Here is a 19,001-nt window from a genome sequence, read left to right as displayed (position 1 = left end):
ACCACTGGTTGTGCACTTGGTTAAAAAGAACACACACGTACGTCTAACCAGTGAATTAATTGTATGTATGCTGAGCATAAACATAATTCAAACGTGGACGCTTTTGAGGCAGGAAGTAGCTTTACTAATAATTACACTTGAACAATGCATATAAATTTGAGTAACAGTTGCCCTCCTTCCGTAAAGCATTAACACGGTGCCTGGCACATATTAAGTGTTAACAAATGGTAACTTTTAGAGGAAGCTTTATCAAAAGAAGTGAAAAGAGTGACAATTTACTGAAGAGTATACTTAAGAGCTGTTCCCTTCAAAACTAACATGCAGCAATGGGCTCTGGTGAGAAAAGTGTTGTCCTTCTTGTTCTGTATGTGATGTGGAATGTGAAGTCGGCTAGACTTTTTGCCTAAGAAGCAAACTGGGAATGTGTGGAATTTTGGTAGAAAATCTTCCAGGTGAAAATATTTTCTAAGGAGAGGAACTTGGGAGACCAAGGTCCATGGCCACAGAAAAATCAGTGTACAATTGGGAATATTGGAACTAATATTTTAAACAAAATACTAGAATTCAGGGTCAACTTGTTTTTCAGGTTATTTGAAATATTTTTTATCATTTGGTCTTACTTCATGGAGGAAGAGAGTGAAGTTGGGAATGTTTTTAAAGTGGTTTGTCCCAGGTGACTCTCCCAGGATTAGAAGATGTGCTCCCAATTTCTAATGCCATTTCTTAAGGAATACATAACTTGCTTTCTTACTGGTGATATAGGATTATCTGTAATGCAGGAATACCTTTATAAGCTATCATTTTCCTGGGGAGCAGGCATGCTGAGGGGTGATTCATCTTCCTCCCTCCCTCCCAATGTGAGACTTTCCTCCATCTCTGAGGTCTGATTGCTAATGTTTCAGCACCAGCTGCAACCCAATCCTTCAGCGAGAACAGCTGAGCTAAATTAATCTAATTTTATAGCCTTTGCACCCCAGATATCAATCTCGTGGGTAGTTAACGCTCCCTGAGCCAGGCATGGATTCCAGAGCTCCTTATCACTGTCCCCATTGTACTCCTGCCCCCAAGCTGCAAGCAGCCCTGTGGGCATCACAGAGCTCCAAAAACATTTGTCCCCACAGCTGGCTGGCTTCCTCAGGCCACTGCGCCTAATGAGCTGGCCGTTGCCCGTAAATCAAGTCAAGCATGCACAGTTCAGGCTTTCATCAGGTGAGCCCTGTTCAGCAATGCCTTTGAAGGAGGGGCCCCTGTGGGCTGCAGAGGCTGTGTGCTGCCTAGATAAACACCCCATCTCAAAGATGTTGTTCTGTTTTGCAGACAGGCTTGTCGTTAGTGGGAGGAAGCGTGCTGGGTTGCCAAGTACCAGGGGTGAACTGATGTGACTTGGGAGCCAAGGAAAAGAAACACACATGCTCACATGCATCCTCCCAAAAAGCCTGACTGGAGACATGAGGAAAACAGAAGGCAGAAAAGACGTACATCCCATCCTCTCACCTGGAGATGTGCTAGCACCAGGCAGTGAGCAGAGATTTGGCACATGCGGCCCTAATGGGATCTGTCATGAGGACCCTGAACAGTGTCTTAGACACACTGAGTGCCAGCTTGGGGCCCAGCCTCCAGTGCCTTTCCACTTTCTTCTTGCTGAGGCCTTCCCAGGCTTCTCTATCTGCTTGTCTTCTGTGCCCTCCCTTGTAATTACAGTCTACAATGATCTACTAGTAACTGACAGAAAACAAGGAAGAAAAATAGCAAATGCTAATTTGTTATGCTTTTACTTTTTTGAGCCACCTAGTGCAAACTGTTTTTTACATTGGCTTGGAATCTCTCTCTACTTAGTACTCAGCAAGCGTTCAGTAAATTCTGCATTGGTTTTTCTAAATTTCTTCAGAATTATTTCATTTTTATTTCCTAATAATAACGATATTTAGTAAATATTTACCAAATACCCAGTAATTACCAAGTGCCAAGATGCTGTTCCAGGTGTGGGGATAGAGTGCTGAACTAGAGAGACAAACTCCTTCCATTCTATGGGAGAACAGACAATCATTGAGAAACCAAATGTGAGGCAATTTCAGATAACAATGCTGATGGAATTTCAGGTGGGTATTGGGAAATGATAAATAAAATTTAAATGGGTTGCTGGTGGTGATGACAGTGGTTTTTGAAAAGTAAGGCATCTGGCAAGTCACCCCTGAAATGATCACGTTTAAGCTGAAGACTATTTGATATGAGGAAGCAAGATATCTGAAATAAGAGAATTCCAGGCAGAAGAGAATCAAATACAAAAGTCCCCAGGTGGGATGAAAAAGGTCCCCTTCAAGTACAGGGAGAAGAGGAGGGAGGAAGGATCACAGTGAGATTACAGTAAGAGAGCAGCCTGGTAGAGATGGGGTTGGAGAGCAAATGGGATCCATGCCTCTCATGAGTGCTGGGAGGCAGGACCAGATATGGGCCCTGTCAGCCTCTGAGTGAGGCTACCCCGTGGCACCAGCAATTATGATCCTCCTCATAGATTTGCAAACTAGGGCTCAAAGAGGCCAGAGGGTTTGCTGGAGTTCACACAGATGCTAAGTGACAGAACAAGGATTTGAAGCCAGGACTTAATTCTGAACCCATAATTTATCCACAGTAGTTTCCAGCTATCTAAGCCTTAAGGAGATGAGGATTTTGTTAGAGTGACAAAATTTAATCATATGAATAATGAGAGCAAAAAATATGATTCATGCTCATTTGAATTGCACAGTGCTGCTGGTGGCTACTCTACCATTTCAGGTTTTTTGTTTTGCTGTTTTGTTTTTCTTTTAAGCACTTGGTAACAGACCCTCCTATAATTGTTTTTTTTTTTATTGCATTTTAGGTTTTGGGGTACATGTGAAGAACATGCAAGATTGTCGCATAGGTACACACATGGCAGTGTGATTTGCTGCCTTCCTCCCCATCACCTATATCTGGCATTTCTCCCCATGCTATCTCTCCCCACCTCCCCTATAATTGTTAAGAGAAACAATTTATTGCAGCCTCTGATAATGTGATTCAGAAAGCATCCACTTCAGTTATTCTCATATCAGCTTCCATGGCCCCAAGTACTTATCTCAGTGTCATTGGCACATGGGAAAGGCAATGAAAGGTCACACACATCCAGGCTAAGGCACACTTCAGAGAAACAGAGGCAGTTCTCTTCCTTAACAGGAAATGTGTATGACTTGTGTGAATCTTCATAGGAATGAAAAAATACCAAAGGAGTAAAACATTTATTTCTTTATTGCTATGAATACTTCAGCGTTTTAAGAAATATTTCAAGGAAGGAGTTGTGATTAGAAAAGTTTCTAATGAGAGTTCCTGTGAATTTTACAAAAGGAAGTGATATTTGACAGTAAAGGTGATTAATGGAGCTGTGGAACAGAGGCCAATGAAATTCACTCTTCCCTTTCCTCTGGAGAGTTATTAATGAGGCCAGTGACCTTCTCCTTCTCAAACTGAAATTTTACTCTGTCAGTCATTGACTTCTCTCCTAGTAAAAACAGAACATAGCTATTCAAATTCCTGTTACAAATACTCCATCAGGTCTTGCAAGGGATTCGGAGCTGGATAATATATACTCCCCTATATAATAGCAGTCATGAGAGCAGAACTAATGAGTCTACAAATAGATCTTCTCTCACTGATTTTAAAAATCTGCTTTATAACACTTAGTGAAATCTGATACAAGGTAAAGAATGCAGAGATAATGTGTGAATTCGTGTCAATGAATTATGAAATAGAGTAGTTGGAATGTTTCACTGAAATTTTGAGTTAGTGATGAGGAGGGAACTATAGAAATGAAAACAACTATAATCTTTAAACAAACATCTAAGATGGAAAAGTATGAGGATCATTTGTTCCAGATTATCCAACATATATGGAGTAGAGCGTAAGAGTATGAAATACAAGTAGATTGGAGCATATCATAGATGATCTTGCATGTCTGAGGGTAGAGTCAATTCTCTACTCAGTAGGCAATAGGAAATTATAAAAAGTTTTAGAAATAAAATTCCTTTTTTGGACGTTTACCACATGTTGGCAGCCATCATTTGGGTTGGGGGATGAAAGGCAATAGTGAGACATTCAATTTCAAAATTTTGGAAATAATCTGAGTGAGAGATGATCAGGACTTAAATTAAGATGGCCACAGTGGTAATAAAAAAGGTAGGGGGTATGAGTGGTTGTAGAATTATTGTCTCCTCTAATCTATGTCTTCTTTCATCCCTCTGTATCCAAAAATAACTAGTTAAAAGACAGAAAAACTAAGGGAGCCATTGATGGGTCTTTAAAAAGAAATATGAAAAGAGAGAAGTAGAGAAAGCTGATTTCAATAGAAAATGCTTATTAATTATTAATAAAAATGTTATTCAGATCCAGCTCGTCTTGAGCAATTGTGTATGTTTCCTTTGTAGACAATGCTGTTTAAAAAGTTGAGTCCATTTAAAGAAAAATCTTTAATAAATTAAAGAGAATATGGCAAAAACATCAAGTTGCTTAAGAAATGACCTAAGTTGGAACACTAATTTAGACAAACAAGACTGACTTTTCTGTGCCCTAAAATTATACTGAGCTTCCTGCACTGACTTGTGCAGTGACCCACCAGACATCGTTTGCCCAAATCTTCATATCTAATGTGAGCTGTCCGGAGGGTCTATTAACAATTGCTTCTCTTAACAATCTTGTAGGGCTAAAACAGGGAGTTTAAGAAACACCGGGGTCACCTGCTGTATTAAAAAAGAATCATGCTGAACCTGGTCTCTAATAATTGTGGCATATATTTACAGTTAATATTTAATAGCTTGATTCTTAACTATGAAAATGCCACAATGAATTGTGCTAGTTATAATGTGTAGAATGCAAGGGTGCAGAATTACCATCACTGGAATCATTGATAAGGAAGATGTGCTGCATACACCAAATGTGGCACCAATATAAGGGTGACGGTCCTTACCACCGTAGCTGCTAGACACAGGCTGTTTTGGAATTGTAGAGAAAATGCATGGAAAAAGGCTTGGGGAAAATGTTCTCTCATTACAAAATCCACCATCTTGCTGACTGGAAAGTTATAGAAACAGTTGTAGCCCTTGGCCAGAGGTGACAAGAGACTTCTATGACCTGTCCTTGTATTCTTCTAAACCTGGTCTGTCAGAACTTCCCTTCTATTCAGTCATGGATGTTTGCTTTTCCCCTGAAAATTGGCTTTTCTTTGCTGGAGCCAGGGATGATCACTGGCGCCTTCAGAAAGAGCCCCCTTCCACCTCCTACCTCATGGGCATGTGGTACCTCTGGCGTCCACCGGCCCCAGAAGTTCTTGCTCAGGCCTTCTGGGCATCTCTGTCAAAGGCCATTTGTGACAGAACTTCAGAAAAATAACAAAGCAGCTGTCTCCTCAAGCCTCTAAGGATTGTGAAAACGGGAGTGGGGACACACAGTCTCTTTGTGCCTTCAGGTACACAGTGTCAGCTCCCTTCTCTGGCTGGCAGGGTAAGTGGCAGAATACAATCAAATGCTCAATTGGGCTGTGTCGGGTGAGTCGGGACAGAGGATGCATTTTATTTAAAGAAAGTAACATTGTGCCTCCTGCCAAGGTGAGGTAATTTCCTTCCCTTCTCTATACTTCCTAGTGTTCCAGATTTATACATTTTTACAGTGTTTGCCAAAGCTTACCTAAAGAAAGCAATTCTCAAATAAAAAAACTTAAAGAAATATTTTTGTTCAGGGCCCAGACCCATAAAGAATAACTACCATGGGCTTAAGAAATTCCAACTAAGTTTTACAACTAATTACTTAAATAAACCTAATAAACAGACCAGGTTTGTCTCACTAAAAAAAGACCATAAACATAGAACCCACCCTCAAGTTCCATAGAGTCCATTAGAAAATGCCTCACTCCACCCCATCTTCCCATTGGCTTTATATTTAGTAAGTTATTTTGTCTCTGAAACCAATATGCTTGTGTAAATTTGAATCTGTAGGTTTATTTATGAAATAATATAGTAATTACTTTGCAAGTACTAGAGAAACAAAACGTCTGTTTACAGAAAGTTAGAGATTTCTTTTTAATCATATGTGAGCCAATAAGAACTTTAACACGATCTGGACATTCTCCTAAAAACCAATAAGGAAACAACCACCTTTCAGGTGAATTGCCTTTTTTAGAGTACCAAACAGAACCAAGTAATAACTCGCATCTGGGTTGGGAAAGTCAGTATTTCTCCCTAGAATTACTCTAGTGATTGATTGCAAAGTCACCAACTCATGGATGCAGCCGCTATAGGGAACAAAGGGGCAGGCTGAATTTACGTATCTGTAGTGGGCCCTCTCTTGGGCCATTCGCTTCACACTGTCACTTAAGTGAGAGCTACAGCTCCATAGAAGAGCTCACTTTACAGTTTCGGAAGCAGAAGCTGATTGAGATTAGGTAGCTCGCCCAAGATTTCCAAAGCTAAAAAGTGGTCCAAGATATATCTAGTGGTACTATTATCTCCTTAATCTATTTTTAAAACTGTTCAATCTATTCAACTGCACATTCATTTTTATATTCTCTAGGACCTAATACACAAATAATAGCCTCTTAAAGGAATCACAGGGTTTTGAAAGTAATTCATTTATCCACACATTCTTCAATACTAGAATTCATGGCAAGTTTGAATAACAATGTGCAATAGTTGGTACAGAGAAGTGAATTATTCTTTCTACACTGGACGAAAGATGGTGGTGTTCATTTTAAAGAAGTGGCCCCAATCTTTTAAATGTAAAGACCTTTTTTATTTGTCCAAAAGATTTGGGTACCCCATTTCCCTTAAGATAATGCTTGTTTAACATCTCTTAATTGAAAACATACATAACCACTCAAAATTGATAACCATTTGAAATAAGCATTTTATTTCATTAACCCATCTACAAATATTGGCAAAACTCCAACTCATACCCTGGAGGTGGAAGAGTGCCTAGCAGAGTCTAGAGACACATGGTCCCCATAGCATTCTGTCCCTAGGCATCTGTAACCTCAGGCTAAGAAACACTGTTTCCAAGATCAGGAAAGAGGAGAAGTGTGTGAAAAAAGGAGGTGCTGATCTGCAGTCTGCCTTGGAGAGCGGGGACTCTGAGGACATCGTTGCTCTAGAAAGGAAGGGGTACAGTGGGCTCATTTGGTGAGGAATTAGAGAAGTTATTTCATAGAGGGTTAATTTCCCCATGGCCTGTGTGAGTTTCCTGGGGATTCTATAAAAATTACCACAAATTGGGTGGCTTAAAACAACAGGATGGTTTCTGTCACAGTTCAGTTCTAGAGGCTAGAAGTCTGAAATTAGGGTGTCGGCAAAACTGCTCTCCCTTCAAAGACTCCAGGAGAGAATCCTTCCTTGCCTCTTCCAGTTTTGGTGGCTCTTGGAATTCCTTGGATTGCTCCTAATCACTCCGACCTCTGTTCCCTCTTCACATAGTCTTCTCTTCTTCCCCTGTGGCTTCTCTTTTGTCACTTGTAAGAACACTTGCTATTGGATTTAGGTGGGTCAGATAATCCAGGATGATCTCATCTGCAAAGATCCCTTTTCCAAATAAGATCATATTCATGGGTTCCAGTAGTTGAGATGTGGGCATTTCGGGGAGTGGGGAGGAAAAAAGAAGGGTGCAATTCAACTCATTATGTAGCCCAACAGCTCACTTAATGTCCCTGATTTCCTTCCTTACAAGGAAAATTGTGGTGCAGAGAGGATTAGAAAGTGATGGTTTGGGATCAGGGTTGGTGAAGGGGACTGGGTTCCTGGGTCTGGTGACTGCTGAAGTATATTCCATCATCTGGCAGCTGGCTTCTGAGGCCTATAGAAATGTTCTTTATGTAGAAATACACTAAAACATGAGATACATTTTAATTTTTTTCTGACTGTGATAGCAATGCATAGTCATAAATATATTATTGAAAATATCAAATACCACTAAAAGAAATGTGATAAATGAAAGAAGCTATTGCCTCCATAACCAGGAAAGACATGACTTTTGGAATGTTTCCTACCTCTTCCCTTCTTACCTTGTCTCTCCTTATGAATTTCAGACTCCATCGATTAGATTCTACTAATTTAACCAAGTTAAATTACTTAAATTTAATTCAGCTCCATGTTTAATTTTTAAATATGACATTAACCCTTTTGACATACAGTGCCACTGGATATCTATTAATGAAGGGTCAAGATTTATAAATTTCAGTTTTCTAAAATAATACTTATATTTTTTCCAAGATGAAATAACATTTTCCCATAAAACATTTTATACCTTGATTATGTCTTTATTCTAATCCTGTTTTCTGGTCAATGTTTGCTGTTTAAGACAAGCAGATAATTAAATGGTGTGCCATAGATGAGAAAAAAAAGGAGAGGAGAAGTCACTTTACATGTCTGAATAGAAATCATTCATCTTAATTATCACAGACACCACTACCATTTCTACTATCATCAATACCCTTCCCCTTTCCTCTAATTGTTCTGATTTGCAGGGAAAGTAAATGCTTTATACAGTATATATAAACTTACTGACTACTACCACAGCCCCCAGAGCTAAGCAGATTTCTACAAAATAAAAATAAGCTTAAAAAGCACAAAGCAGTTTGTCTCAAACAACACAGTTGGTAAGTCACAGAGCTGGGATTAAAGCCCAGACCATATAACCTCAAAGGCATTAAGCTGTCTGACCTCTGGGAAGAGGAGTTATTTTGATACTCAGTTTTTTCCAGGCAATAGATGCATACACTCTATCATTTCTCACCTTATTCTCTTTCCATATTTAGATGCATATGTTCTGATCTTACTCTTTATTATCTCCTTTAAGGTTTTTTACTGAGTTTACAAAGTAAGTTTTCACATTTTTATTTTGGCAGAAAGAAAGCAATTATTCCCCAGGCTCCTAATCCTAGAGAAGTTAGGGTGCAGTGAAACAATGAGATTGCCATTGGATGGAGCAGTGTCACAGACTAATACAACTGACACCCCAGTATTCTTCTTCCTTGTTTTTCTTTGTCCCCTGGCATTTCGAAAGAGTGGCAACTATGTACAACTAACCTCACATTAGGCGCTAAAAAAAATTGTAAGGTACAGTAATTGAGTATTGGCTTTATTAACATATTTGATGAAAACATGTTACAAAGATTTACAAAATACATTCTATAAACCTGCCATAATTTCACTTAAATGTTATCCATGTGCTATTTCACTGTACAGGCAACTGACAACCTTTAAATGTGAGAAATAGTAATGCTATACTAGTATATTTTTCCAAAGTGTATAGGTTATGTGTGTGTGTGTGTGTGTGTGTATTATTTTATTACATACATACACACACACTCACACACACATACACACACACACGCTTTTGTTTTTAACCAAATTAGATTATGAACATTTCCTCATGTCTGTTTTTTTTTTTTAATGTGTGCATGGCTAAGTAACATTTCTTTTTATTATTACCATTATTTATCCCTTTTCCTTTAGCTTATTTCTTTGATTCATAATAAATAATGCAGAAAAGGACTTTTTTGGTATGAATATTTGTCACTATCTCTAATTACTTCCCCAGCGTAGGTTCTACTAAATAGATTTTATTGCATCAAAAGTTATAAACATTTTAATGCTCTTGATAAAAATAACATAGTTGGTTTTTAGAAATAGTTTACCAATTTACACTTGTTCTAGCATTTCTTATTTCTCATATCATTGCAAGAAAGGATCATTTTAAAAAATTATTTGCTAGTGTTAGAGAAATAAAATTATACCTTGCTTTATTAGGTAGTTTTTATTACTGTGGAAGGATATTTTTTCAAGAAACTATGTCTTAGCCTTTGCATATTCTCTTTTGTGATACGTTGATACTTATACTCTATGTATTTTAATGGATTTTCTCTGAAATTCCAGACAATTCTTTCACCTTCTGGATATGATGATAAAGAATGTCACCTCTATATTAGTAGCACATTTGGAATATGCAGCAAATCTGTCTTAACAGTAATGCCAGTTATGGTACTTCTACACCTTGTGCCCCTTTCAAGTACAAGGCTCAAATTACCATACATATACAAGGGTGAGGCCCTGGGTGGGGGACAGGCTTGCTGGGTTAGCCTGGGTTACCCAGTGTTCCTCAGCTCCTTCCCACGCTTATAAGTCTGTCTTTAACCACAGGGCCGCAGGAAGGCCTTCTTTCATTAAAGCCTGGAAATGGCCGTAGTGGTATGTGAGACCTCTGCAAAGGATAAAATCGCCATTTCTCATGGATCAGCAAAGAATTGAACAAAGACTTGCTGTGGGCTTTAGGTACACAACAAAGGGAGAAACTAAGACAGCATCTGGAACAGAATAAGCCCGGGAAAATATCACAACCTCCCAAACAAATGATTCCATGCTGGAGTCCCAGAACATAAAGGCATAGAAAACAGATCAGAGTATAAGGGAGTCGTAACTGGGGACCACCAAAGGGAGAGGCTTCTCCTTGAGGGTGGATTAGGGAAAATCCAGGTGGAGAAATCCCCTTCATAGAGTCTGCTCCTTTTTTATTTTTTTTACAGGGGCTTGGCCTCTACTGAGCTAATAAAGGGCCCTTAGCAGGTCTGAGCTGAAGAGTAAATCTGAGGACAATTGGTTGCAATAGTGACTTTGAGGGACAGTAAAATACTAATGTGCTTTTTGAATCATTACAAGTACATTTTTTTTTACTAACTTTATGACATGTAGAGTTCAAAATGTTTTTATTTCTAATTCTTTAAACATACATGGACCCTAGACAGCAATATTTGATTGTCTACAACTTAACAACCATGAGGGCTAATGGATTTTATTGCATAGCTTCTGTCTCCTCGATTTTAATCACTTTAAGGGCAAGGGACTGGTTTTTCTACTTTCTTTGGCCTCCCAGCTGATGGCATTTGGAAATGGATTCTGACAGCTTGGAAAAGGTACTGTATCTCTGACAGATACAGCAGACCAGCTCACTAAGCAGGGTCTGGCCTTGTATTTCAAATCCTGTGGTGAGAGACTCAATCTTAACTTGGTGTACCTTGGCCCTTGGTACTAAGGAACTAAGTGTACCCTTGGCACTAATCTTAGTAACAGCACTTATCAACCAAATCATTGTGTAGTTTAGACACTGATCTGGCATGTTAAATGAATAATCATGAATTGGCTTACCTGAAGTCCATTTCAGGAGCTAAATCTTAACTTAGTAACAACCTTAGGATCAAGCTTTACTGAACAGAGATGCATGTCTGCAGACAACACATTATTCCATTATTCTTTGGTCTGGTGTGATATTTATGATGGATCTTAAACCTTTGGCGAGAATGTTTTACACCTTCCCATTTGTTTTCAATCTGTTTTAGATAGTAAGTTGTAGGACTTCATTGCTACAGTCTAACTTCTTTGGTTAATTATGTTTCATTTGAAACAAATCTGGGTACAATTTTTGAGGACTTCCTTATCCAAAACTCTGTTATCAAAATCCTTTAGAACAATTTCTAGTGTGAATAACAAAGTTCTCTGTTAAAAATAACAACTTTTGGCCAGGTGTGGTAGCTCACGCCTGTAATCCCAGCACTTTGGGAGGTCGAGGCGGGCAGATGACTAGAGCTAAGGAGTGAGCAGATGACTTGAGCTAAGGAGTTTGAGACCAGCCTGGCCAGCATGGTGAAACCCCATCTCTACTTAAAAAAAAAAAAATTACTGGACATGGTAGCTTATGCGTAATCCCAGTTACTCAGGAGGCTGAGGCATGAGAATCGCTTGAACTTGGGAGGCAGAGGTTGCAGTGAGCCAAAATCACGCCACTGAACTCCAGCCTGGGTGAGAGTGAGACTCCATCTCAAAAAAAGAAAAAAAAATAATTTAAAAAATATCAACTTTTGGCTGGGCATGATGACTCATGCCTGTAATCCCCATGCTTTAGGAAACTGAAGCAGGAGACTGCTTGAGCCCAGGAGCCTGGGCAGTGTAGTATGCCCAAAGTATTTATTTTGCCTACTGAATACATTTAATTTGCATTGTCCAATATTTTCTTTTTATTTCAGAGTAATAAAAAGAAAATATATATATTTTTTCTTATATATACTACTGTTCATTTATTCATCACCCACTGAAGGACATTTGATTTGTCACTAAATATAATACTTATCTCTCCATACTGTCATTCTCCAGAAATGCCTGTTTCTGAAAGGAAACTATTATAAGATAAAATAAGATTTTTAGGCAGTGTAGCAAATGCCATGTCTCTCTCTCTAAAATTTGTGTGTGTTTATGTGTGTGTGTGTGTGTGTGTGTGTGTGTGTGTGTGTGTGTGTGTGTGTATAAAATTAGACATGGCAGTACATGAGTAGGTACTTGGGAGGCTGAGGTGGGAGGATTGTTTAAGTTCATGAGTTCAAGGATACAGTGAGTTGTGATCGCACCAGTGCACTTCAGCCTGGGTGACAGAGCAAGACTCTGTCTCCAACAACAACAACAACAACAAAAAATCAACTTTTTAAAAGCAATAATAATTTTGCAAGAAATTATTTGTTTTTAAGGATTGTTAAAATGTATTTTTCTCAGCTCTTAAAAGTCAAGGTACTTTTGATAGTGGGTTTACACCTAAAACACAGAAAAATAGACTTATATCTAGTAAGTTGAGTTGGAAAAAGAGAGATACTTTCTGGAGCATCCTTAGCATTCTCTGACCTTTTAAGCACTTCCCAAAAACTATGCTTAAGAACTGGCTCATAATATTTCCTTCAGTACCCATGAAAATATTTTGATGGAAATTTTACTACATGGCATTTACTACACTTGCCTGAAAATCTTATTTTGTCTCACAATATTTTCCTGTCCAAAGTAGGCATTTCTGGAGAGTTATAATATAGAGAGAAAACTCAGTATTATATTTAATGACAAATCAAAAACTCAGTATTATATTTAATGACAAATCAAATGTCCTTCAGCAGGTGATGAATAAATGAACAGTGGTATATCCGTATGATAGAATGCTACCCAGCAATAAAATAAATGAAATATTGGACAATGCAAATTAAATATATTCAGTAGGCAAAATAAATACGTTGGGTTTAATTTGAAACTAAGCAGAAAAACTCCAGGCACCTTATTATAAGTGAACATTTATACACATGACAGTATTTATAATCGGGGTCCTATTTCAGGTTTAATTACAGTAGGTCATTTTGTTAATTTGGTTTAAAAATTCCAAAGAAAAAGTTTTTATATTTTATTCCTGTATCTATGTTCTCATAATACATATCTACATGGCATTAAAATTGGTTGGAAGTCAGGAATTATGTCAAAATCCATCACTTTTTTAAAAACTTGATGCTGACCAATTAGGATGATAGATAATAGTCTATCACTTGACCCTGGAGGACATTATGTTCAGTGAAATAAGTCAGGCATAGAAAGAGAAATACCATATGTTCTTATTCATATGTAGAAACTTTAAAAAACAGAACTCATAGAAGTAGACAGTAGAATTGTGGTTATTGGAGGCTGGGAAGGATAGGAGGGAGGACCAGATAGGGAGAGGTTGGTAAATGGATACAAATTAATTATAGCTAGATGAGAGAAATAAATTCTAGTGTTCTACAGCACTACAGGGTAAATATAGTTGACCATTACTTATTGCATATTTTCAAAAAGCTAGAAGAGAGGATTTTGAATATTCACAATAAAAATATAATGTTTGAGATGATGAATATACTAACTACCTTGATTTAATCCTTACATATTGTATACATGTATCAAAATATCAGTGTCCTTTAAATATACAAAATGATTATATATCAACCGAAAATAAAAATGTCATTGAATTGAATAAATTATTTTAAAAGTTTTAAATATGTGTAGGATGTGAAATTAAACCATGCACAGTGAAGAGTATAAAATAGTCTGCTGTTTTTAAGTAGTCTGTTGTTTTGAAATAAGTAAGGAAAATAGAATTGTCTTAAGAATGCATTACATACTGTAGGCTGCCTACAGTATGGGATAAAAGAAACTACCTGATGATAGTTTCTTTTGCTGTGCATAAGCTCTTTAGTTTAGTTCAATCCCATTTGTCTATTTTGGCTTTTGTTGCCATTGCTTTTGGTGTTTTAGTCATGAAGTCTTTGCCCATGCCTGTGTCCTGAATGGTATTAACTAGGTTTTCTTCCAGAGTTTTTGGGGTTTTAGGTCTTATGTTTGTTTAAATCTTTAATCCACCTTGAGTTAATTTTCAGAGTTAATTTTCATATAAGGTGTAAGGAAAGGATCCAGTTTCAGCTTTCTGTATATAGCTAGCCAGTTTTCCCAATACTGTTTAGTAAATGAGGAATCCTTTCCCCATTGCTTGTTTTTGTCAGGTTTGTCAAAGATTATATGGTTGCAGGTGTGTGACACTTTTTCTGAGGACTCTGTTCTGTTCCATTGGTCTATATATCTGTTTTGGTACCAGTACCATGTTGTTTTGATTACTGCTGCCTTATAGTATAGTTTGAAGTCAGGTAGTGTGATGTCTCCAGTTGTTGTTGTTGTTGTTGCTGTTTCTGCTTAGAATCGTCTTGGCTATACGGGCTTTTTTGGGGTTCCATGTGAAATATAATGGATGCAGCCAACCACTTTGGCATGTGTATACCTATGTAATGAATAGTATGTTCTGCACATGTACCCCATAACTTAAAGTACAATTAATAAAGAATACAGTTTTAAAGGAACCTTTCAATTTTGCCTATACATATTGCAATACTGACGTTTTTCTAAAACCGCTTGAGTCAAATGTGGTCATTTATATTTTCCTATGAAAAAGAAAATGTACCCCAAGAGCCAAGCAATGCCTAGCATAGAGGAGCCATTCAGTAAATATTTGTTTAATTCATGTGCCATTGTTCACGGCAGTGTAGCTAAGATTCTTCTTTTTAAAATACTTTCTAACTAATAAAGTTATATAAATATACACATACATTTTATATAAAACTATAAACTCTTTATAAACTCTCTAAGATTACATATTAAGGGCTTCCTTATCCTTCGACATTGGAAAAGAGAAAATCTTGTTTTATCTTTGTAAAACATCATAACTTAAATTTTAACCTGATATCAGTTAATTACCCTTTTGATCATTTACTTACTAGAGTTCTTCTCACGTTTTCTCAAAACTTTACCTAGTTCAGAGAGAGAAACTTGATACCAATTGCTTTATGGTAGGGCTGTCTAACTTAGGTAGACTTCAAAGTAGTATTAAGGAAAGTAATGTTAAACATAATCAAAATTTGTATTGTAGATTAAACTCAAACAAATGTAATTTAAGACTGAAATTCAGCAAGGTATGATGGCTCACGCCTGTAATCCCAGCACTTGGGGTAGCCAAGACGAGAGGATCTCTTGAGGCCAGGAGTTTGAGACATGGGCAAGATAACAAGACCCTGTCTCTACAAAAAAATAATTTTTTAAAAAGAGTGAAATTGTACTGACATAGCCATTGAACAACACTGTGGCCAACCCCGTGGCACAGAGATCAACCTGGTGCACCCTTACGCACGGTATGAAACCTATACTGTTGCAGGGTCTTATATCATGCATGAAATTGTATAAGGTAGACTCTGATGAGTTGAAGATGTGTACTACAAGCCCGAAAGCAATGACCAAGATAAAAGTTGTAGTCGAAGCCAACAGTGGAAAGAAATACAGTTATAAAACTATTCGGTTAATCCAAAAGAAGACAGAAAACAAACAGCAAGATGATAAATTAAATCTAACCTTCTGAATAATCACATAAATGCAAATGGTTTAAGCACCACTATGGAAAGGCAGCAACTGCCACATTGGATTAAAAAAAAAAAGACACAACTCTCTGTTACCTATAAGAAACCTACTATAAATATAAAGATTCATAGGTTTAAAGCTAAAGGATGAAGAAACATTTAGAACTTGTAGGCTACTAGGAATAAAAAATGTTATAGCCACTCTGAAAATAGTTTGGTAATTTATTATAATGTTAAATATACATTTACCATATGACCCTTTAATTGCACTCCTAGGTATTTATCCAAGAAAAATAAAAACTTACGTTAACAAAAACAAATTGTAAGTAAATGTTTATAGCAATTATAGAAAATTATATATAATTGGTTTAAATTGGACATAAATGTTCATCAGCGGGTGATGGATAAAAGAACAGTGGTATATCCATATGACAGAATGCTACTCAGCAATAAAAAGGAATAAAATATTGGAAAATGCAAATTAAGTCTAAATTAAATATTATTAAACATCTATTGAAATTGGTAAAATTAAAGACTGACTATATAAAATTTTGATGAGACTATGAACCAAATAAAATACTGGTTAGATCATAAAACAGTAAAAATATGTTGGCAAAGGATTTGGCAGTTTCTTAAAAAGTTAAGCATACAGTTGTCATATGACCTGGTTATTTCACTCTTGGGAAATTACTCAATTGCAATGGTCCACAAAAATCTTGTACATGACTGTGATGGTTTCACAGGTGTATAATATGTCAGAATGTATCACATTGTACTTGTTAAAATGCACAGTATATTCTATGTAAAGTATTCCTCAAATAAAATATAAAACATTAAAGATGTTATAAAACCTTGAAAAAGTACTTTTTCCAAGTGAAATACAGCTAACGCAGTGTTTGGAAGGTAATTTATAGCCTTTAATACAAATATTATAAAAGAAAGTGCTAAATTTTAGTGATCTAAGCCTTCATCCTAAGAACTTGAAGAACAGCAAATTAAAAACAAAGTAAACGCAGAAGAAAGGAAATAAAGATGAACAGAAATTAATGAGCTATGTACAATAGAGAGTATCAACAAAGGAAAAATATTATCATACAAAGCCTTGTAAAACTAATAAATTCATGGTGAAATGGATGTTAAAAAGACGAAACGGGAGCATGCATGTTAATTATCAGATCAGGAATGAAAAAGGAGACATTGTGGTCATCCAGTGGTATGCTGTAGCAGGCTTATGCTGCTTCATGAGAGCTGGTTGCTAAGTTTTCAGGAATTTGCAAGCCAATTTTTAAACACAGTAATATTAAAATTAAACTATATATACTTTCAATCAAATAAGTTAAGTACAAAGCCACTTTCTAGTTACTACAGTTTATAGTATATATGTTCCTGTGGGTGTTACATCTATTGCATCTGTATGGTGGAAATACTATGTAATGAAAAGCTACTGCACATCTCTTACCAATTCTGTGGTTAATAGTGTCATACTGGTCTCTTGCAACTGGCCACAGTGGGAGTATTTACACTATGGAAGTCAGCAAATGCTTCAAAATCTGGGCTTGATTTATTGTTTTCTTGACTGTTTAGATGATGAAAAATAGATAAAATGTTAATAATGCACAGTAATCTAAAACCTGTGTCAAGTCTCTAGCCATTTACATTACAAATAGCACAAACATTTAAAGAAATAGTCTTCAGATACCTGAAAGCTAATATCCAATTCAGTAAAAAAGTTTTTCCTGTCATGAAGAACAAGTGAAGCTTCTACATTCATAATAGTGAGGCTGAAAGAGAGCATTCAGTTTAATGAATGAACATTCATTAATGATTCATTAAATCCATTAATCATTCATTTAAAAAAATGTAATCAAAATGTGAGAAATGATTTAATAGTAGATAACTTGTTTTTGGAAAAGATATAGCACATTAAGATGCACCTCCGTAGTCAAACTAAGGTTGTGTGCAACCATAGATCAGCTATGGATAAAAGAATTTGGCAAAAATTTAAAAAAAATTCAGTGAGATCAAATGTTAAATAAAATTTACAATAAAGATTATGTGGTTTATTTCATTACTTATAAATTACATGTTATAGATGCTTTATATCAGTAAAATTTATAATAAACTTATATATACACAAATGCATACATCATATGCTGCTTATTATTAATACATTTACCATCATGCCATTGCAATAATTCTACAGATGTTAAATATAAAAAGAAATTTTTCTAATAATTTTAAAATATAAGTGAAATTGATAACTCCCTAGAATATCACAAGTTGTCAAAACTGACACAGAAATAGATGAGTAGATTTTTATTAAAGTAATTTAAAAATAATAACTATTTTCTGACAAAGAAAATCCTGTATTCATCAGTGATTTCTACCAATTTTTATGGAATATATAATACTAACCTCATATGAATTCCTTTAGCATATATATACAATACATATTGTATATATATCATTTTCTGCCTTATTTCAATAAATATCAGAAAAGTGTTTGATAAAATTCAACAACCATTTATGATAAAACTCTGTTAGCAAACTAGGAATTGCAGGGAACATCCTTAATCTGATAAAGGTTATCTGCAGAAAACCCATAGTAAACGTTATCTATAATTGTAAGGTTTTAGGCCTTTTTTAACTATGATCAGAAAACACAGTTGCTTATTTATCACTATTCTCATTCAGCATCATGCTACAGATTTATCCAGAGCAATAATATTAAAAAATAAATATATAAATTTTAGAAAGAAACTGTCATGTTTCACAGATACCACAATCTTCAAAATGTAAAAATAATATACAGAAAAACAAATTTATGATAGATTTAACAGAATTGTTGGATAGAATTCACTGTGTAAAAAATCAATTATATTCATACTACTAGTAACCATCAGTTAGAAATTAAATGTTTAAAATGCCATTTACCTTAGCATCAAAGAGTAATAAATGGAAAACAATTCAACAAAGATGTGAGAGACCCCTAAACAAACAAACAAAATGATAATATAAAGGAAAACAAGAATTACCAAAATAATCTCAAACTTGGAGGACCTCTACTGCCAGGTATCAAGATACAGTAAGACAGGTTGTATTTTGTGAGAATAGCAGATAGATGAAAACTGTGTGTAAGAAAGAGACTTACACACAGTTTGGCATTTTACTTATGGCAAAAATGTCACTGCAAAACAGTAGGGAAAGAAATATCTCTTCTTTCTCA

The sequence above is a fragment of the Sapajus apella genome, unplaced genomic scaffold (assembly GCF_009761245.1).
Source record: "Sapajus apella isolate SASKATOON/1434 unplaced genomic scaffold, GSC_monkey_1.0 scaffold122, whole genome shotgun sequence".
NCBI lineage: Eukaryota > Metazoa > Chordata > Mammalia > Primates > Cebidae > Sapajus > Sapajus apella.
This window is presented reverse-complemented; position numbering follows the sequence as displayed.